Source organism: Lathyrus oleraceus, chromosome 3 (genome assembly GCF_024323335.1).
Source record: "Lathyrus oleraceus cultivar Zhongwan6 chromosome 3, CAAS_Psat_ZW6_1.0, whole genome shotgun sequence".
Lineage (NCBI taxonomy): Eukaryota > Viridiplantae > Streptophyta > Magnoliopsida > Fabales > Fabaceae > Lathyrus > Lathyrus oleraceus.
Window position 1 is genome coordinate 491383847 of NC_066581.1, and position 23878 is coordinate 491407724.

Consider the following 23878-nt stretch of genomic DNA (forward strand, 5'->3'; position numbering starts at 1 on the left):
GCGTTGCTATATTCGATTGTAAGACTTACATATAGATACTTTTAGAGTGATATCTTTATGTTTAATGATGTCTCACATTTAAGTCACACTTAATGTTCCATGAAACCAATTAAATACTATAAAAAACTAATTACTTTGAAAATAAACATAATAAAAATGTATTTTTATTATAAATAATGAACTTGATACAAGTCTTAAATACATTAATCATAAATATGTTGGCATATGAGTCTTACACCAATAGTTTATGGATAAATTTGGACTAATCTCACACCTTATAGAAATTTGGTGGAATAACTTATTTACCTCACTAACACAAGACTATCTAGACCTTTCATACACAGTCCAACAACTCAGTCAATTCCCGAACCAACCAACAACTACTAACTTGGAAGTAGTTCTGAGAATCAAGTCTTTGTGCATTTATGATTGAGCCATTAGCTAAGATATAAGGAAGTCCATCACTGATTATTGAATATTTTTAGACAACTCCTTCATTTTTTATAAGTCCAAGCAACAAATGTGTGTGAAAATCATCTTATGAGATCGAGAACCAGGACGGTAATGACCACAACTAAGATTGTTCATAGTTAATCATGTCAAAATTTTGAATTGAATCGAATTATTATAGCATAAGAAGGATTCAAAAGAAACAAATTGAACCGGTATAGTTTTATAAAATCATATCGACCCAAATAAATGGTTTGGTGAACCAAATTTTTATTTATAACTAAAGTGAATCAATATTAAGAAAATTTTCCCAACCTAGTCTATTTAATACAGTAAATCAAACAGTTAGGTCATACATTTTTATGTAAATTTTGGGTGAAGTGATAATTTGGAACGAAATGACAAAAACAAGCAAAAGTTGACAGCTGCAGGATTTGAACCCACACCCTTTCGGAGCAGAGCCTAAATCTGGCGCCTTAGACCACTCGGCCAAACTGTCTCAATGTTGAAAGGTTTTGTTAAATTTAAGCACGTGTACAATACTCACCCTATGCTAGCTTCTCGTGGGCAGTATTTTCCTAATTAACATTAGTGTAGCGTAACAATGTACCACAAAATCATAAATGTATCTTATTAATTTATTTTATCTCTCGTTTATTTATCCTTATGTGTGCGACCTTTTACGTTCCCGTAACATTGACAATAATGTTAAATAATTTACTTAATATTATAAATAGAGAGAGGGTGTCTAGCCAGACATCATTGCTTTCCAATTAACGATAATTTCATGTGATCTCATATAACCTTTATATGATAATGATCATATGTATAATTATTCTTTTGCCTTTATATGTATACCTAACACAAGACATAATTCGTACCTCCCTTGTATAATTCAATATTATGTTTCTTGATGCCCGAGTGTACTTAGTATTAACAAATAAGCTCAATATCGCATATCCATTTATTTCAGCATGATAATGCATTTTAAAATCATACTTAATTAAGGAGTATGTAGATATTACTCATGCATATGTAGAATGAGAAAAATCCTTCCAGGCCGCTCATGTCCATCCACATGACTCATTGAATACCTAGTTAACTGACTTTATAATCGTCTTATGACAAACAATGTTTGACGCTACTAAAATGATTAACTCCTCAATGACCTTTTGTATGGAGTTAATGGTTTCCAGTCAAATGGTAGCATACACCACTGTGATTATAAAAATAACTTATGAGACTTACATAACAAACTATGTAGTATTCTTATCGCGGATCATTCCAATATAAATATTACTTATAACATTCTCTATGCATTGGCGTTGCTATATTCGATTGTAAGACTTACATATAGATACTTTTAGAGTGATATCTTTATGTTTAATGATGTCTCACATTTAAGTCACACTTAATGTTCCATGAAACCAATTAAATACTATAAAAAACTAATTACTTTGAAAATAAACATAATAAAAATGTATTTTTATTATAAATAATCAACTTGATACAAGTCTTAAATACATTAATCATAAATATGTTGGCATATGAGTCTTACACCAATAGTTTATGGATAAATTTGGACTAATCTCACACCTTATAGAAATTTGGTGGAATAACTTATTTACCTCACTAACACAAGACTATCTAGACCTTTCATACACAGTCCAACAACTCAGTCAATTCCCGAACCAACCAACAACTACTAACTTGGAAGTAGTTCTGAGAATCAAGTCTTTGTGCATTTATGATTGAGCCATTAGCTAAGATATAAGGAAGTCCATCACTGATTATTGAATATTTTTAGACAACTCCTTCATTTTTTATAAGTCCAAGCAACAAATGTGTGTGAAAATCATCTTATGAGATCGAGAACCAGGACGGTAATGACCACAACTAAGATTGTTCATAGTTAATCATGTCAAAATTTTGAATTGAATCGAATTATTATAGCATAAGAAGGATTCAAAAGAAACAAATTGAACCGGTATAGTTTTATAAAATCATATCGACCCAAATAAATGGTTTGGTGAACCAAATTTTTATTTATAACTAAAGTGAATCAATATTAAGAAAATTTTCCCAACCTAGTCTATTTAATACAGTAAATCAAACAGTTAGGTCATACATTTTTATGTAAATTTTTGGTGAACTGATAATTTGGAACGAAATGACAAAAACAAGCAAAAGTTGACAGCTGTGGGATTTGAACCCACGCCCTTTCGGACCAAAGCCTAAATCTGGCACCTTAGACCACTCGGCCAAACTGTCTCAATGTTGAAAGGTTTTGTTAAATTTAAGCACGTGTACAATACTCACCCTATGCTAGCTTCCCGTGGGCAGTATTTTCCTAATTAACATTAGTGTAGCGTAACAATGTACCACAAAATCATAAATGTATCTTATTAATTTATTTTATCTCTCGTTTATTTATCCTTATGTGTGCGACCTTTTACGTTCTCGTAACATTGACAATAATGTTAAATAATTTACTTAATATTATAAATAGAGAGAGGGTGTCTAGCCAGACATCATTGCTTTCCAATTAACGATAATTTCATGTGATCTCATATAACCTTTATATGATAATGATCATATGTATAATTATTCTTTTGCCTTTATATGTATACCTAACACAAGACATAATTCGTACCTCCCTTGTATAATTCAATATTATGTTTCTTGATGCCCGAGTGTACTTAGTATTAACAAATAAGCTCAATATCGCATATTCATTTATTTCAGCATGATAATGCATTTTAAAATCATACTTAATTAAGGAGTATGTAGATATTACTCATGCATATGTAGAATGAGAAAAATCCTTCCAGGCCACTCATGTCCATCCACATGACTCATTGAATACCTAGTTAACTGACTTTATAATCGTCTTATGACAAACAATGTTTGACGCTACTAAAATGATTAACTCCTCAATGACCTTTTGTATGGAGTTAATGGTTTCCAGTCAAATGGTAGCATACACCACTGTGATTATAAAAATAACTTATGAGACTTACATAACAAACTATGTAGTATTCTTATCGCGGGTCATTCCAATATAAATATTACTTATAACATTCTCTATGCATTGGCGTTGCTATATTCGATTGTAAGACTTACATATAGATACTTTTAGAGTGATATCTTTATGTTTAATGATGTCTCACATTTAAGTCACACTTAATGTTCCATGAAACCAATTAAATACTATAAAAAACTACTTACTTTGAAAATAAACATAATAAAAATGTATTTTTATTATAAATAATCAACTTGATACAAGTCTTAAATACATTAATCATAAATATGTTGGCATATGAGTCTTACACCAATAGTTTATGGATAAATTTGGACTAATCTCACACCTTATAGAAATTTGGTGGAATAACTTATTTACCTCACTAACACAAGACTATCTAGACCTTTCATACACAGTCCAACAACTCAGTCAATTCCCGAACCAACCAACAACTACTAACTTGGAAGTAGTTCTGAGAATCAAGTCTTTGTGCATTTATGATTGAGCCATTAGCTAAGATATAAGGAAGTCCATCACTGATTATTGAATATTTTTAGACAACTCCTTCATTTTTTATAAGTCCAAGCAACAAATGTGTGTGAAAATCATCTTATGAGATCGAGAACCAGGACGGTAATGACCACAACTAAGATTGTTCATAGTTAATCATGTCAAAATTTTGAATTGAATCGAATTATTATAGCATAAGAAGGATTCAAAAGAAACAAATTGAACCGGTATAGTTTTATAAAATCATATCGACCCAAATAAATGGTTTGGTGAACCAAATTTTTATTTATAACTAAAGTGAATCAATATTAAGAAAATTTTCCCAACCTAATACATTTTTATGTAAATTTTGGGTGAACTGATAATTTGGAACGAAATGACAAAAACAAGCAAAAGTTGACAACTGTGGGATTTGAACCCACACCCTTTCGGACAAGAGCCTAAATCTGGCGCCTTAGACCACTCGGCCAAACTGTCTCAATGTTGAAAGGTTTTGTTAAATTTAAGCACGTGTACAATACTCACCCTATGCTAGCTTCCCGTGGGCAGTATTTTCCTAATTAACATTAGTGTAGCGTAACAATGTACCACAAAATCATAAATGTATCTTATTAATTTATTTTATCTCTCGTTTATTTATCCTTATGTGTGTGACCTTTTACGTTCTCGTAACATTGACAATAATGTTAAATAATTTACTTAATATTATAAATAGAGAGAGTGTGTCTAGCCAGACATCATTGCTTTCCAATTAACGATAATTTCATGTGATCTCATATAACCTTTATATGATAATGATCATATGTATAATTATTCTTTTGCCTTTATATGTATACCTAACACAAGACATAATTCGTACCTCCCTTGTATAATTCAATATTATGTTTCTTGATGCCCGAGTGTACTTAGTATTAACAAATAAGCTCAATATCTCATATTCATTTATTTCAGCATGATAATGCATTTTAAAATCATACTTAATTAAGGAGTATGTAGATATTACTCATGCATATGTAGAATGAGAAAAATCCTTCCAGGCCGCTCATGTCCATCCACATGACTCATTGAATACCTAGTTAACTGACTTTATAATCGTCTTATGACAAACAATGTTTGACGCTACTAAAATGATTAACTCCTCAATGACCTTTTGTATGGAGTTAATGGTTTCCAGTCAAATGGTAGCATACACCACTATGATTATAAAAATAACTTATGAGACTTACATAACAAACTATGTAGTATTCTTATCGCGGGTCATTCCAATATAAATATTACTTATAACATTCTCTATGCATTGGCGTTGCTATATTCGATTGTAAGACTTACATATAGATACTTTTAGAGTGATATCTTTATGTTTAATGATGTCTCACATTTAAGTCACACTTAATGTTCCATGAAACCAATTAAATACTATAAAAAACTAATTACTTTGAAAATAAACATAATAAAAATGTATTTTTATTATAAATAATCAACTTGATACAAGTCCTAAATACATTAATCATAAATATGTTGGCATATGAATCTTACACCAATAGTTTATGGATAAATTTGGACTAATCTCACACCTTATAGAAATTTGGTGGAATAACTTATTTACCTCACTAACACAAGACTATCTAGACCTTTCATACACAGTCCAACAACTCAGTCAATTCCCGAACCAACCAACAACTACTAACTTGGAAGTAGTTCTGAGAATCAAGTCTTTGTGCATTTATGATTGAGCCATTAGCTAAGATATAAGGAAGTCCATCACTGATTATTGAATATTTTTAGACAACTCCTTCATTTTTTATAAGTCCAAGCAACAAATGTGTGTGAAAATCATCTTATGAGATCGAGAACCAGGACGGTAATGACCACAACTAAGATTGTTCATAGTTAATCATGTCAAAATTTTGAATTGAATCGAATTATTATAGCATAAGAAGGATTCAAAAGAAACAAATTGAACCGGTATAGTTTTATAAAATCATATCGACCCAAATAAATGGTTTGGTGAACCAAATTTTTATTTATAACTAAAGTGAATCAATATTAAGAAAATTTTTCCAACCTAATACATTTTTATGTAAATTTTGGGTGAACTGATAATTTGGAACGAAATGACAAAAACAAGCAAAAGTTGACAGCTGTGGGGTTTGTACCCACGCCCTTTCGGACCAGAGCCTAAATCTGGCGCCTTAGACCACTCGGCCAAACTGTCTCAATGTTGAAAGGTTTTGTTAAATTTAAGCACGTGTACAATACTCACCCTATGCTAGCTTCCCGTGGGCAGTATTTTCCTAATTAACATTAGTGTAGCGTAACAATGTACCACAAAATCATAAATGTATCTTATTAATTTATTTTATCTCTCGTTTATTTATCCTTATGTGTGCGACCTTTTACGTTCCCGTAACATTGACAATAATGTTAAATAATTTACTTAATATTATAAATAGAGAGAGTGTGTCTAGCCAGACATCATTGCTTTCCAATTAACGATAATTTCATGTGATCTCATATAACCTTTATATGATAATGATCATATGTATAATTATTCTTTTGCCTTTATATGTATACCTAACACAAGACATAATTCGTACCTCCCTTGTATAATTCAATATTATGTTTCTTGATGCCCGAGTGTACTTAGTATTAACAAATAAGCTCAATATCGCATATTCATTTATTTCAGCATGATAATGCATTTTAAAATCATACTTAATTAAGGAGTATGTAGATATTACTCATGCATATGTAGAATGAGAAAAATCCTTCCAGGCCGCTCATGTCCATCCACATGACTCATTGAATACCTAGTTAACTGACTTTATAATCGTCTTATGACTAACAATGTTTGACGCTACTAAAATGATTAACTCCTCAATGACCTTTTGTATGGAGTTAATGGTTTCCAGTCAAATGGTAGCATACACCACTATGATTATAAAAATAACTTATGAGACTTACATAACAAACTATGTAGTATTCTTATCGCGGGTCATTCCAATATAAATATTACTTATAACATTCTCTATGCATTGGCGTTGCTATATTCGATTGTAAGACTTACATATAGATACTTTTAGAGTGATATCTTTATGTTTAATGATGTCTCACATTTAAGTCACACTTAATGTTCCATGAAACCAATTAAATACTATAAAAAACTAATTACTTTGAAAATAAACATAATAAAAATGTATTTTTATTATAAATAATCAACTTGATACAAGTCTTAAATACATTAATCATAAATATGTTGGCATATGAGTCTTACACCAATAGTTTATGGATAAATTTGGACTAATCTCACACCTTATAGAAATTTGGTGGAATAACTTATTTACCTCACTAACACAAGACTATCTAGACCTTTCATACACAGTCCAACAACTCAGTCAATTCCCGAACCAACCAACAACTACTAACTTGGAAGTAGTTCTGAGAATCAAGTCTTTGTGCATTTATGATTGAGCCATTAGCTAAGATATAAGGAAGTCCATCACTGATTATTGAATATTTTTAGACAACTCCTTCATTTTTTATAAGTCCAAGCAACAAAAGTGTGTGAAAATCATCTTATGAGATCGAGAACCAGTCAAATGGTAGCATACACCACTATGATTATAAAAATAACTTATGAGACTTACATAACAAACTATGTAGTATTCTTATCGCGGGTCATTCCAATATAAATATTACTTATAACATTCTCTATGCATTGGCGTTGCTATATTCGATTGTAAGACTTACATATAGATACTTTTAGAGTGATATCTTTATGTTTGATGATGTCTCACATTTAAGTCACACTTAATGTTCCATGAAACCAATTAAATACTATAAAAAACTAATTACTTTGAAAATAAACATAATAAAAATGTATTTTTATTATAAATAATCAACTTGATACAAGTCTTAAATACATTAATCATAAATATGTTGGCATATGAGTCTTACACCAATAGTTTATGGATAAATTTGGACTAATCTCACACCTTATAGAAATTTGGTGGAATAACTTATTTACCTCACTAACACAAGACTATCTAGACCTTTCATACACAGTCCAACAACTCAGTCAATTCCCGAACCAACCAACAACTACTAACTTGGAAGTAGTTCTGAGAATCAAGTCTTTGTGCATTTATGATTGAGCCATTAGCTAAGATATAAGGAAGTCCATCACTGATTATTGAATATTTTTAGACAACTCCTTCATTTTTTATAAGTCCAAGCAACAAAAGTGTGTGAAAATCATCTTATGAGATCGAGAACCAGGATGGTAATGACCACAACTAAGATTGTTCATAGTTAATCATGTCAAATTTTTGAATTGAATCGAATTATTATAGCATAAGAAGGATTCAAAAGAAACAAATTGAACCGGTATAGTTTTATAAAATCATATCGACCCAAATAAATGGTTTGGCGAACCAAATTTTTATTTATAACTAAAGTGAATCAATATTAAGAAAATTTTCCCAACCTAGTCTATTTAATACAGTAAATCAAACAGTTATGTTATACATTTTTATGTAAATTTTGGGTGAACTGATAATTTGGAACGAAACGACAGAAACAAGCAAAGTTGACAGCTGAAGGATTTGAACCCACGCCCTTTTGAACCAGAGCCTAAATCTGGCGCCTTAGACCACTCGGCCAAAATATCTCAATGTTTTTATATTTTATTAAATCTAAACACGTATACAATACTCACTCTATGCTAGCTTCCCGTGGGCTGTATTTTCCTAATTAACATTAGTGTATCGTAACAATGTACCACAAAATCATAAATGTATCTTATTAATTTATTTACTCTCTCTTTTTTTTATCCTTACGTGTGCGACCTTTTATGTTCTCGTAAAATTGACAATAATGTTAAATAGTTTACTAAATATTATAAATAGAGAGAGGGTGTCTAACCAGACATCATTGCTTTTGAATTAACGATAGTTTCATGTGATCTCATATAACCTTTATATGATAATGATCATATGTATAATGATTGTTTTGCCCTTATATGTATACCGAACACAAGAAATAATTCTTACCTCCCTTGTATAATTAAATATTATGTTTCTTGATGTCCGAGTGTACTTAGTATTAACAAATAAGCTCAATATCGCATATTCATTTATTTCAGCATGATAATGTATTTTAAAATCATTCTTAATTAAGGAGTATGTAGATATTACTCATGCATATGTAGGATGAGAAAAATTCTTCTAGGCCGCTCATGTCCATCCACATGACTCATTGAATACCTAGTTAACTGACTTTATCATCGTCTTATGACAAACAATGTTTGACGCTACTAAAATGATTAACAACTCAATGTCCTTTTGTATAGACTTAATGGTATCAGGTTAAATAGTAGCATACACCACTGTGATTATAAAAATAACTGATGAGACTTACATAACAAACTATGTAGTATTCTTTTCACGGGTCATTCCTAAATAAATATTACTTATAACATTCTCTATGCATTGGCGTTGCTATATTCGATAGTAAGACTTACATATAGATACTTTTCTTGTGATATCTTTATATTTAATGATGTCTCACATTTAAGTCACACTTAATGTTCCATGAAACCGATTAAATACTATAAAAAACTAATTACTTTGAAAATAAACACGATAAAAATGTATTTTTATTATAAATAATCAACTTGATACAAGTTTTCAATACATTAATCATAAATATGTTGGCCTATGAGTCGTACACCAATAGTTTATGGATAAATTTGGACTAATGTTACACCTTATAGAAATTTGGTGGACCAACTTATTTACCTCACTAACACATGACTAGCTAGACCTTTCATACACAGTCAAACAACTCAGTCAATTCCCGAACCTACCAACAACTACTAATTTGGAAGTAGTTGTGAGAATCAAGACTTTTTGTATTTATGATTGAGCCATTAGCTAAGATATAAGGAAGTCCATCAATGATTTTTGAATATTTTTAGACAACTCCTTCATTTTTTAGAAGTCCAAGCAACAAACGTGTGTGAAAATCATCTTATGAGATCGAGTAACAGGACGGTAATGACCACAACTAAGATTGTTCATAGTTAATTATGTCAAAATTTTGAATTGAATTATTATAGCATAAGAAGGATTCAACAGAAACAAATTGAACCGGTATAGTTTTATAAAATCATATCGACCCGAATAAATGGTTTGGTGAACCAAATTTTTATTTATAACTAAAGTGAATCAATATTAAGAAAATTTTCCCAACCTAGTCTATTTAATACAGTAAATCAAACAGTTAAGTCATACATTTTTATATAAATTTTGGGTGAACTGATAATTTGGAACGAAATGACAGCAACAAGCAAAAGTTGAAAGCTATGGGATTTGAACCCACGCCCTTTCGGACCAGAGCCTAAATCTAGCGCCTTAGACTACTCGGCCAAACTGTCTCAATGTTTTTATATTTTATTAAATTTACACACGTATACAATACTCACCCTATGCTAGCTTCCCGTGGGCCGTATTTTCCTAATTAATATTAGTGTATCGTAAGAATGTACCATAAAATCATAAATGTATCTTATTAATTTATTTAATCTCTCCTTTATTTATCCTTACGTGTGCGATCTTTTACGTTCTCATAAAATTGATAATAATGTTAAATAATTTACTTAATATTATAAATAGAGAGAGGGTGTCTAGCCATACATCATTGCTTTCCAATTAACGATAATTTCATGTGATCTCATATAACCTTTATATGATAATGATCATATGCATAATTATTGATTTGCCCTTATATGTATACCGAACACAAGACATAATTCTTACCTCCTTTGTATAATTCAATATTATGTTTCTTGATGCCCGAGTATACTTAGTATTAACAAATAAGCTCAATATCGCATATTCATTTATTTTAGCATGATAATGCATTTTAAAATCATACTTAATTAAGGAGAATGTATATATTACTCATGCATATGTAGGATGAGAATAATCCTTCCAGGCCGCTCATGTTCATCCACACGACTCATTGAATACCTAGTTAACTGACTTTATAATCGTCTTATGACAAACAATGTTTGACGCTACTAAAATGATTAACTCCTCAATGTTCTTTTGTATGGACTTAATGGTTTCCGGTTAAATGGTAGCACATACCACTGTGATTATAAAAATAACTATGAGACTTACATAAAAAACTATGTAGTATTCTTATCGCGGGTCATTCCAATATAAATATTACTTATAACATTCTCTATGCATTGGCGTTGCTATATTCGAGAGTAAGACTTACATATAGATACTTTTAGAGTGATATCTTTATATTTAATGATGTCTCACATTTAAGTCACACTTAATGTTCCATGAAACCGATTAAATACTATATAAAACTAATTACTTTGAAAATAAACATGATAAAAATGTATTTTTATTATAAATAATCAACTTGATACAAGTTTGAAATACATTAATCTTAAATATGCTGGCCTATGAGTCGTACACCAATAGTTTATAGATAAATTTGGACTAATCTTACACCTTATAGAAACTTTGGGGACCAACTTATTTACGTCACTAACACATGACTAGCTAGACCTTTCATACGAAGTCAAACAACTCAGTCAATTCCCGAACCTACCAACAACTACTAATTTGGAAGTAGTTGTGAGAATCAAGACTTTTTGTATTTATGATTGAGCCATTAGCTAAGATATAAGGAAGTCCATCAATGATTATGGAATATTTTTAGACAACTCCTTCATTTTTTAGAAGTCCAAGCAACAAACGTGTGTGAAAATCATCTTATGAGATCGAGTACCAGGACGGTAATGACCACAACTAAGATTGTTCATATTTAATTATGTCAAAATTTTGAATTGAATCGATTTATTATAGCATAAGAAGGATTCAAAAGAAACAAATTGAACCGATATAGTTTTATAAAATCATATCGACCCAAATAAATGGTTTGGCGAACCAAATTTTTATTTATAACTAAAGTGAATCAATATTAAGAAAATTTTCCCAACCTAGTCTATTTAATACAGTAAATCAAACAGTTTTGTATACATTTTTATGTAAATTTTGGGTGAACTGATAATTTGGAACGAAACGACAGAAACAAGCAAAAGTTGAAAGCTGTGGGATTTAAACCCACGCCCTTTCGGACCAGAGCCTAAATCTAGCGCCTTAGACCACTCGGCCAAACTGTCTCAATGTTTTTATATTTTATTAAATTTACACACGTATACAATACTCACCCTATGCTAGCAAACTACATAACAAACTATGTAGTATTCTTATCGCGGGCAAATCCAATATAAATATTACTTATAACATTCTCTATGCATTGGCGTTGCTATATTCGATTGTAAGACTTACATATAGATACTTTTAGAGTGATATCTTTATGTTTAATGATGTCTCACATTTAAGTCACACTTAATGTTCCATGAAACCAATTAAATACTATAAAAAACTACTTACTTTGAAAATAAACATAATAAAAATGTATTTTTATTATAAATAATCAACTTGATACAAGTCTTAAATACATTAATCATAAATATGTTGGCATATGAGTCTTACACCAATAGTTTATGGATAAATTTGGACTAATCTCACACCTTATAGAAATTTGGTGGAATAACTTATTTACCTCACTAACACAAGACTATCTAGACCTTTCATACACAGTCCAACAACTCAGTCAATTCCCGAACCAACCAACAACTACTAACTTGGAAGTAGTTCTGAGAATCAAGTCTTTGTGCATTTATGATTGAGCCATTAGCTAAGATATAAGGAAGTCCATCACTGATTATTGAATATTTTTAGACAACTCCTTCATTTTTTATAAGTCCAAGCAACAAAAGTGTGTGAAAATCATCTTATGAGATCGAGAACCAGGATGGTAATGACCACAACTAAGATTGTTCATAGTTAATCATGTCAAATTTTTGAATTGAATCGAATTATTATAGCATAAGAAGGATTCAAAAGAAACAAATTGAACCGGTATAGTTTTATAAAATCATATCGACCCAAATAAATGGTTTGGCGAACCAAATTTTTATTTATAACTAAAGTGAATCAATATTAAGAAAATTTTCCCAACCTAGTCTATTTAATACAGTAAATCAAACAGTTATGTTATACATTTTTATGTAAATTTTGGGTGAACTGATAATTTGGAACGAAACGACAGAAACAAGCAAAGTTGACAGCTGAAGGATTTGAACCCACGCCCTTTTGAACCAGAGCCTAAATCTGGCGCCTTAGACCACTCGGCCAAAATATCTCAATGTTTTTATATTTTATTAAATCTAAACACGTATACAATACTCACTCTATGCTAGCTTCCCGTGGGCTGTATTTTCCTAATTAACATTAGTGTATCGTAACAATGTACCACAAAATCATAAATGTATCTTATTAATTTATTTACTCTCTCTTTTTTTTATCCTTACGTGTGCGACCTTTTATGTTCTCGTAAAATTGACAATAATGTTAAATAGTTTACTAAATATTATAAATAGAGAGAGGGTGTCTAACCAGACATCATTGCTTTTGAATTAACGATAGTTTCATGTGATCTCATATAACCTTTATATGATAATGATCATATGTATAATGATTGTTTTGCCCTTATATGTATACCGAACACAAGAAATAATTCTTACCTCCCTTGTATAATTAAATATTATGTTTCTTGATGTCCGAGTGTACTTAGTATTAACAAATAAGCTCAATATCGCATATTCATTTATTTCAGCATGATAATGTATTTTAAAATCATACTTAATTAAGGAGTATGTAGATATTACTCATGCATATGTAGGATGAGAAAAATTCTTCTAGGCCGCTCATGTCCATCCACATGACTCATTGAATACCTAGTTAACTGACTTTATCATCGTCTTATGACAAACAATGTTTGACGCTACTAAAATGATTAACAACTCAATGTCCTTTTGTATAGACTTAATGGTATCAGGTTAAATAGTAGCATACACCACTGTGATTATAAAAATAACTGATGAGACTTACATAACAAACTATGTAGTATTCTTTTCACGGGTCATTCCTAAATAAATATTACTTATAACATTCTCTATGCATTGGCGTTGCTATATTCGATAGTAAGACTTACATATAGATACTTTTCTTGTGATATCTTTATATTTAATGATGTCTCACATTTAAGTCACACTTAATGTTCCATGAAACCGATTAAATACTATAAAAAACTAATTACTTTGAAAATAAACACGATAAAAATGTATTTTTATTATAAATAATCAACTTGATACAAGTTTTCAATACATTAATCATAAATATGTTGGCCTATGAGTCGTACACCAATAGTTTATGGATAAATTTGGACTAATGTTACACCTTATAGAAATTTGGTGGACCAACTTATTTACCTCACTAACACATGACTAGCTAGACCTTTCATACACAGTCAAACAACTCAGTCAATTCCCGAACCTACCAACAACTACTAATTTGGAAGTAGTTGTGAGAATCAAGACTTTTTGTATTTATGATTGAGCCATTAGCTAAGATATAAGGAAGTCCATCAATGATTTTTGAATATTTTTAGACAACTCCTTCATTTTTTAGAAGTCCAAGCAACAAACGTGTGTGAAAATCATCTTATGAGATCGAGTAACAGGACGGTAATGACCACAACTAAGATTGTTCATAGTTAATTATGTCAAAATTTTGAATTGAATTATTATAGCATAAGAAGGATTCAACAGAAACAAATTGAACCGGTATAGTTTTATAAAATCATATCGACCCGAATAAATGGTTTGGTGAACCAAATTTTTATTTATAACTAAAGTGAATCAATATTAAGAAAATTTTCCCAACCTAGTCTATTTAATACAGTAAATCAAACAGTTAAGTCATACATTTTTATATAAATTTTGGGTGAACTGATAATTTGGAACGAAATGACAGCAACAAGCAAAAGTTGAAAGCTATGGGATTTGAACCCACGCCCTTTCGGACCAGAGCCTAAATCTAGCGCCTTAGACTACTCGGCCAAACTGTCTCAATGTTTTTATATTTTATTAAATTTACACACGTATACAATACTCACCCTATGCTAGCTTCCCGTGGGCCGTATTTTCCTAATTAATATTAGTGTATCGTAAGAATGTACCATAAAATCATAAATGTATCTTATTAATTTATTTAATCTCTCCTTTATTTATCCTTACGTGTGCGATCTTTTACGTTCTCATAAAATTGATAATAATGTTAAATAATTTACTTAATATTATAAATAGAGAGAGGGTGTCTAGCCATACATCATTGCTTTCCAATTAACGATAATTTCATGTGATCTCATATAACCTTTATATGATAATGATCATATGCATAATTATTGATTTGCCCTTATATGTATACCGAACACAAGACATAATTCTTACCTCCTTTGTATAATTCAATATTATGTTTCTTGATGCCCGAGTATACTTAGTATTAACAAATAAGCTCAATATCGCATATTCATTTATTTTAGCATGATAATGCATTTTAAAATCATACTTAATTAAGGAGAATGTATATATTACTCATGCATATGTAGGATGAGAATAATCCTTCCAGGCCGCTCATGTTCATCCACACGACTCATTGAATACCTAGTTAACTGACTTTATAATCGTCTTATGACAAACAATGTTTGACGCTACTAAAATGATTAACTCCTCAATGTTCTTTTGTATGGACTTAATGGTTTCCGGTTAAATGGTAGCACATACCACTGTGATTATAAAAATAACTATGAGACTTACATAAAAAACTATGTAGTATTCTTATCGCGGGTCATTCCAATATAAATATTACTTATAACATTCTCTATGCATTGGCGTTGCTATATTCGAGAGTAAGACTTACATATAGATACTTTTAGAGTGATATCTTTATATTTAATGATGTCTCACATTTAAGTCACACTTAATGTTCCATGAAACCGATTAAATACTATATAAAACTAATTACTTTGAAAATAAACATGATAAAAATGTATTTTTATTATAAATAATCAACTTGATACAAGTTTGAAATACATTAATCTTAAATATGCTGGCCTATGAGTCGTACACCAATAGTTTATAGATAAATTTGGACTAATCTTACACCTTATAGAAACTTTGGGGACCAACTTATTTACGTCACTAACACATGACTAGCTAGACCTTTCATACGAAGTCAAACAACTCAGTCAATTCCCGAACCTACCAACAACTACTAATTTGGAAGTAGTTGTGAGAATCAAGACTTTTTGTATTTATGATTGAGCCATTAGCTAAGATATAAGGAAGTCCATCAATGATTATGGAATATTTTTAGACAACTCCTTCATTTTTTAGAAGTCCAAGCAACAAACGTGTGTGAAAATCATCTTATGAGATCGAGTACCAGGACGGTAATGACCACAACTAAGATTGTTCATATTTAATTATGTCAAAATTTTGAATTGAATCGATTTATTATAGCATAAGAAGGATTCAAAAGAAACAAATTGAACCGATATAGTTTTATAAAATCATATCGACCCAAATAAATGGTTTGGCGAACCAAATTTTTATTTATAACTAAAGTGAATCAATATTAAGAAAATTTTCCCAACCTAGTCTATTTAATACAGTAAATCAAACAGTTTTGTATACATTTTTATGTAAATTTTGGGTGAACTGATAATTTGGAACGAAACGACAGAAACAAGCAAAAGTTGAAAGCTGTGGGATTTAAACCCACGCCCTTTCGGACCAGAGCCTAAATCTAGCGCCTTAGACCACTCGGCCAAACTGTCTCAATGTTTTTATATTTTATTAAATTTACACACGTATACAATACTCACCCTATGCTAGCAAACTACATAACAAACTATGTAGTATTCTTATCGCGGGCAAATCCAATATAAATATTACTTATAACATTCTCTATGCATTGGCGTTGCTATATTCGATAGTAAGACTTACATATAGATACTTTTAGAGTGATAACTTTATATTTAATGATGTCTCACATTTAAGTCACACTTAATGTTCCATGAAACCAATTAAATACTATAAAAAACTAATTAATTTGAAAATAAATATAATAAAAATGTATTTTTATTATAAATAATCAACCTGATACAAGTTTTAAATACATTAATCATAAATATGTTGGCGATTGAGTCTTACACCAATAGTTTACGGATAAATTTGGACTAATCTCACACCTTACAGAAATTTGGTGGAACAACTTATTTACCTCACTAACACATGACTAGCTAGACCTTTCATGCACAGTCAAACAACTCAGCCAATTCCTGAGCCAACCAAAAACTACTAATTTGGAAGTAGTTGTGAGAATCAAGACCTTTTGTATTTATGATTGGGCCATTAGCTAAGATATAAGGAAGTCCATCAATGATTATTGAATATTTTTAGACAACTCCTTCATTTTTTAGAAATCCAAGCATCAAACGTGTGTGAAAATCATCTTATGAGATCGAGTACCAGGATGGTAATGACCACAACTAAGATTGTTCATAGTTAATTATGTCAAAATTTTGAATTGAATTGAATTATTTTAGCATAAGAAGGATTCAAAAGAAATAAATTGAACCGGTATAGTTTTATAAAATCATATCGAACCAAATAAATGGTTTGGTGAACCAAATTTGTATTTATAACTAAAGTGAATCAATATTAAGAAAATTTTCCCAACCTAGTCTATTTAATGTAAGAACAAAAATTGTTCTACAACAGATTCCATGATTTTGATGATAACAAAGGATGAAACCAAAAATGGCACCCTAACGAAAAGTTTCTAAGTGTGCAGGGTTCTAAGGAAAGAAGGAAGAGATCTGATGACGTTATCAGATACAGAATCATATCAGATACAAATTATCAGAAGACCAGAAGTAGAAACACGTTCAAGAAAGTCTAACTCTGAGCAAAACAGCAAAATATCAGAAGCATCTGAACAAGAAATACGCTCTAGAAGTTCTGACTCTGAACAACGGTATGTCAAACTCCAGAAGCTCTCAGCGCTATCTGAAGAAACCATCAGAACTCAAAAGAGATCAACATCAGAAGTTAGATAGCAAGATTCCAAGATTCCCATAAACATGAAGACTCTGATCATGGATTTCCTAATAAAGGAAGAGTAACGTTAACTTCAAATAAAGGCTTGGAAATGGATTTCCTAATACAGAAAGAGACGTTAACTCCAAATTCAAATGAAAAGGAACTATATTTGGAAAGAAGTCATTCGAGGAGAAAAAGTAGTGTTGGCAAGAAGCTATATAAGTTATGGCATTAATTCAAATTATTGGCCATCAATTTCAAACTACTTCACTCCTATATAAAGGACTGCAATCAACATTAAATACATACAGAGAACATACTGAAACATCAACACACATAAAAACGTTTTATTCTCTCAATCTTCACGAAGCTTTTGCTTAGAACGTGAAACACTTTTTGTTCTTATTGTTGTAATATTTGCTTATCTTAGAAGCACTCTAGATTACATAAGTCTTTATCTTTGTTGTATTTCCTCAAGTGACTCTGCGCAGTCTGTATACTTGAGAGGACTAAGAGATCTTTCTCTTAGACGTTGTTTGTAATCAATCTTTCAAGATTAGTGGATTATGTAACTATGGCGTTGCTATATTCGATAGTAAGACTTACATATAGATACTTTTAGAGTGATAACTTTATATTTAATGATGTCTCACATTTAAGTCACACTTAATGTTCCATGAAACCAATTAAATACTAATAAAAACTAATTAATTTGAAAATAAACATAATAAAAATGTATTTTTATTATAAATAATCAACCTGATACAAGTTTTAAATACATTAATCATAAATATGTTGGCGATTAAGTCTTACACCAATAGTTTACGGATAAATTTGGACTAATCTCACACCTTACAGAAATTTGGTGGAACAACTTATTTACCTCACTTACACATGACTAGCTAGACCTTTCATACACAGTCAAACAAATCAGCCAATTCCCGAGCCAACGAAAAACTACTAATTTGGAAGTAGTTGTGAGAATCAAGACCTTTTGTATTTATGATTGGGCCATTAGCTAAGATATAAGGAAGTCCATCAATGATTATTGAATATTTTTAGACAACTCCTTCATTTTTTAGAAATCCAAGCATCAAACGTGTGTGAAAATCATCTTATGAGATCGAGTACCAGGATGGTAATGACCACAACTAAGATTGTTCGTAGTTAATTATGTCAAAAATTTGAATTGAATCGAATTATTTTAGCATAAAAAGGATTCAAAAGAAACAAATTGAACTGATATAGTTTTATAAAATCATATCGACCCAAATAAATGGTTTGGTGAACCAAATTTTTATTTATAACTAAAGTGAATCAATAGTAAGAAAATTTTCCCAACCAAGTCCATTTAATACAGTAAGTCAACAGTTAAGTCATACATTTTTATGTCAATTTTGGGTGAACTGATAATTTGGAACGAAATGACAGAAACAAGCAAAAGTTGACAGCTATAGAATTTAAACCCACGCCCTTTCTGACCAAAGCCTAAATCTGGCACCTTAGACCACTCGGCCAAACTGTCTCAATGTTTTTATATTTTATTCAATTTAAACACGTATACAATACTCACCCTATGCTAGTTTCCCGTGGGCCGTATTTTCCTAATTAACATTAGTGTATCGTAAGAATGTACCACAAAATCATAAATGTATCTTATTAATTTATTTAATCTCTCGTTTATTTATCCTTACGTGTGCGACCTTTTACATTCTTGTAAAATTGATAATAATGTTAAATAATTTACTGAATATTATAAATAGAGAAAGGGTGTCTAGCTATACATCATTGCTTTCCAACTAACGATAATTTCATGTGATCTCATATAAGCTTTATATGATATTGATCATATGTATAATTATTGTTTTGCCCTTATATGTATACCGAACACAAGACATGATTCTTACGTCCCTTGTATAATTCAATTTTATGTTTCTTGATTCCCGAGTGTACTTAGTATTAGCAAATAAGGTCAATATCGCATATTCACTTATTTCAGCATGATAATGCATTTTAAAATCATACTTAACTAAGGAGTATGTAGATATTACTCATGCATATGTAGGATGAGAAAAATCCTTCCAGGCCGCTCATGTCCATCAACATGACTCATTGAATACCTAGTTAACTGACTTTATAATCGTCTTATGACAAACAATGTTTGACGCTACTAAAATGATTAACTCCTCAATGTCCGTTTGTATGGACTTAATGGTTTCCGGTCAAATGATAGCATACACCACTGTGATTATAAAAATAACTTATGAGACTTACATAACAAACTATGTAGTATTCTTATCACGGGTCATTCCAATATAAATATTACTTATAACATTCTCTATGCATTGGCGTTGCTATATTCGATAGTAAGACTTACATATAGATACTTTTAGAGTGATATCTTTATATTTAATGATGTCTCACATTTAAGTCACACTTAATGTTCCATGAAACCAATTAAATACTATAAAAAACTAATTACTTCGAAAATAAACATAATAAAAATGTATTTTTATTATACATAATCAACTTGATACAAGTTTTAAATACATTAATCATAAATATGTTGGCCTATGAGTCTTACACCAATAGTTTATGGATAAATTTGGACTAATCTCACACCTTATAGAAATTTGGTGAAACAACTTATTTACCTCACTAACACATGCCTAGCTAGACCTTTCATATACATTTCATATACAGTCAATCCCTGATTATTGAATATTTTTAGACAACTACTTCATTTTTTAGAAGTCTAAGCAACAAAAGTTGAGAGTTGTGGGATTTGAACCCACGCCCTTTCGGACCAAAGCCTAAATCTGGCGCCTTAGACCACTCAGCCAAACTGTCTCAATGTTTTTATATTTTATTAAATTTAAACACGTATACAATACTCACCTTATGCTAGCTTCCCGTGGGCCGTATTTTCCTAATTAACATTAGTGTATCGTAAGAATGTACCACAAAATCATAAATCTATCTTATTAATTTATTTATCTCTCGTTTATTTATCCTTACGTGTGCGACCTTTTACGTTCTCGTAATATGTCCAATAATGTTAAAAAATTTACTTAATATTATAAATAGAGAGAGGGTGTCTAGCCAGACATCACTGCTTTCCAATTAACAATAATTTCATCTGATCTCATATAACCTTTATATGATAATGATCATATGTATAATTATTGTTTTTCCCTTATATGTATACCGAACACAAGACATAATTCTTGCCTCCCTTGTATAATTCAATATTATGTTTCTTGATGCCCGAGTGTACTTTGTATTAATAAATAAGCTCAATATCGCATATTATTTTATTTTAGCATTATAGTGTATTTTCAAATCATACTTAATTAAGGAGTATGTAGATATTACTCATGCATATGTAGGATGAGAAAAATCCTTCCAGGCCGCTCATGTCCATCCACACGACTCATTGGATACCTAGTTAACTGACTTTATAATCGTCTTATGACAAACAATGTTTGACGTTACTAAAATGATTAACTCCTCAATGTCCTTTTATATGGACTTAATGGTTTTCGGTTAAATGGTAGCATACACCACTGTGATTCTAAAAATAACTTATGAGACTTACATAACAAACTATGTTGTATTCTTATCGCGGGCCAATCTAATATAAATATTACTTATAACATTCTCTATGCGTTGGCGTTGCTATGTTCGATAGTAAGACTTACATATAGATACTTTTAGCGTGATAATTTTATATTTAATGATGTCTCACATTTAAGTCACACTTAATGTTCCATGAAACCAATTAAATACTATAAAAAACTAATGACTTTGAAAAGAAACATAATAAAAATGTATTTTTATTATAAATAATCAACCTGATACAAGTTTTAAATACATTAATCATAAATATGTTGGCGTATGAGTCTTACACCAATAGTTTATGGATAAATTTGGACTAATATCACACCTTATAGAAATTTGGTGGAACAACTTATTTACCTCACTAACACATGACTAGCTAGACCTTTGATACAAAGTCAAACAAGTCAGCCAATTCCCGAGCCAACCAACAACTACTAATTTGGAAGTAGTTGTGAGAATCAAGACTTTTTGTATTTATGATTGGGCCATTAGCTAAGATATAAGGAAATCCATCAATGATTATTGAATATTTTTAGACAACTCCTTCATTTTTTAGAAGTCCAAGCAACAAACGTGTGTGAAAATCATATGAGATCGAGTACCAGGATGGTAATGACCACAACTAAGATTGTTCATAGTTAATGATTTCAAAATTTTGAATTGAATCGAATTGTTATAGCATAAGAAGGATTCAGAAGAAACAAATTGAACCGGTATAGTTTTATATAATCATATCGACCCAAATAAATGGTTTGGTGAACCAAATTTTTATTTATAACTAAAGTGAATCAATATTAAGAAACTTTTCCCAACCTAGTCTATTTAATAAAGTAAATCAAACAGTTAAGTCATACATTTTTATGTAAATTTTGGGTGAACTGATGAAATGACAGAAACAAGCAAAAGTTAACACCTATGGGATTTGAACCCACACCCTTTTAGACCAAAGCCTAAATCTAGCACTTTAGACCACTCGGCCAAACTATCTCAATTTTTTATATTTTATTAAATTTAAACACGTATACAATACTCACCCTATGCTAGCTTCTCGTGGGCCGTATTTTCCTAATTAACATTAGTGTATCGTAACAATGTACCACAAAATCATAAATGTATCTTATTAATTTATTTAATCTCTCGTTTATTTATCCTTACGTGTGCGACCTTTTACGTTCTCGTAACATTCACAATAATGTTAAATAATTTACTTAATATTATAAATAGAGAGAGGGTGTCTAGCCACACATCATTGCTTTCCAATTAACGATAATTTCATGTGATCTCATATAACCTTTATATGATAATGATCATATGTATAATTATTGTTTTGCCCTTATATGTATACCAAACACAAGACATAATTCTTGCCTCCCTTGTATAATTCAATATTATGTTTCTTGATGCCCGAGTGTACTTAGTATTAACAAATAAGCTCAATATCGCATATTCATTTATTTTAGCATGATATTGCATTTTAAAATCATACTTAATTAAGGAGTATGTAGATATTTGTTAGGGACCAATTAATACTACTTTCCATATAATTTTATTGGTCCCTTTTACCATTTTTTGATTTAATTACACACTTTTATCCTCACAATTTTGTATAAATGCAATTAAGTTTAAGTGATTATGTTTTGAGTAGATATTTTACGTATTTGTTAGTTTTGTAGAGTTTTTGGACAAGAGAGCATCGGAGTGCATAAGCATAATTTGGAAGAAGTTTCAATGGTAATTTGGAGGACAAATTTGGAAGACTAACACTTGGGAGAATTATTACATGAAGCTTGCAAGGCAAGGAAGCTGAATTGGCTTCAGTTCGCGCCGCGACCAGGGATGGCGCCGCGAACCTTGCGAAACCAACAAGCCGTCTATTTGGGCCAAGTGTTCTATTTTCAAGCCAGCTGTGTTGTGACAGTTTTGTATCTGTTTTAGAGTGCTTTTCAGTTTTAGGAAAGGTTAAACTCTTTAAGAAAACAGAATGGAAAATATAGAAACATTCATTCATAGATTCACACATTATAGAAGAAAAACAGAGTTTATTTTGTTATTGCATTTTGCTGTCCAAAATGATGATGAGGAGCTAAACCCCATTTTGTCAAGATTGGAGGTAGTAGCTATTCCTATTTGTTTATGTATTCCATTTGACTCTTGTATATGACAAAAGGTTCTTGATG

At 30.6% G+C, this 23878-nt stretch overlaps 3 non-coding genes across 3 annotated transcripts; all 3 read right to left on the minus strand.

Moving 5' to 3' along the window:
* Positions 1–2641: 2641 nt before the first annotated feature.
* Positions 2642–2721, minus strand: TRNAL-UAG (transfer RNA leucine (anticodon UAG)). The gene has a single exon. It is a non-coding gene; the product is annotated as a tRNA-Leu (tRNA).
* A 1658-nt stretch (positions 2722–4379) lies between these two features.
* Positions 4380–4459, minus strand: TRNAL-UAG (transfer RNA leucine (anticodon UAG)). Its single transcript has one exon. It is a non-coding gene; the product is annotated as a tRNA-Leu (tRNA).
* A 1658-nt stretch (positions 4460–6117) lies between these two features.
* Positions 6118–6197, minus strand: TRNAL-UAG (transfer RNA leucine (anticodon UAG)). Its single transcript has one exon. It is a non-coding gene; the product is annotated as a tRNA-Leu (tRNA).
* Between the last annotated feature and the right edge of the window lie 17681 nt (positions 6198–23878).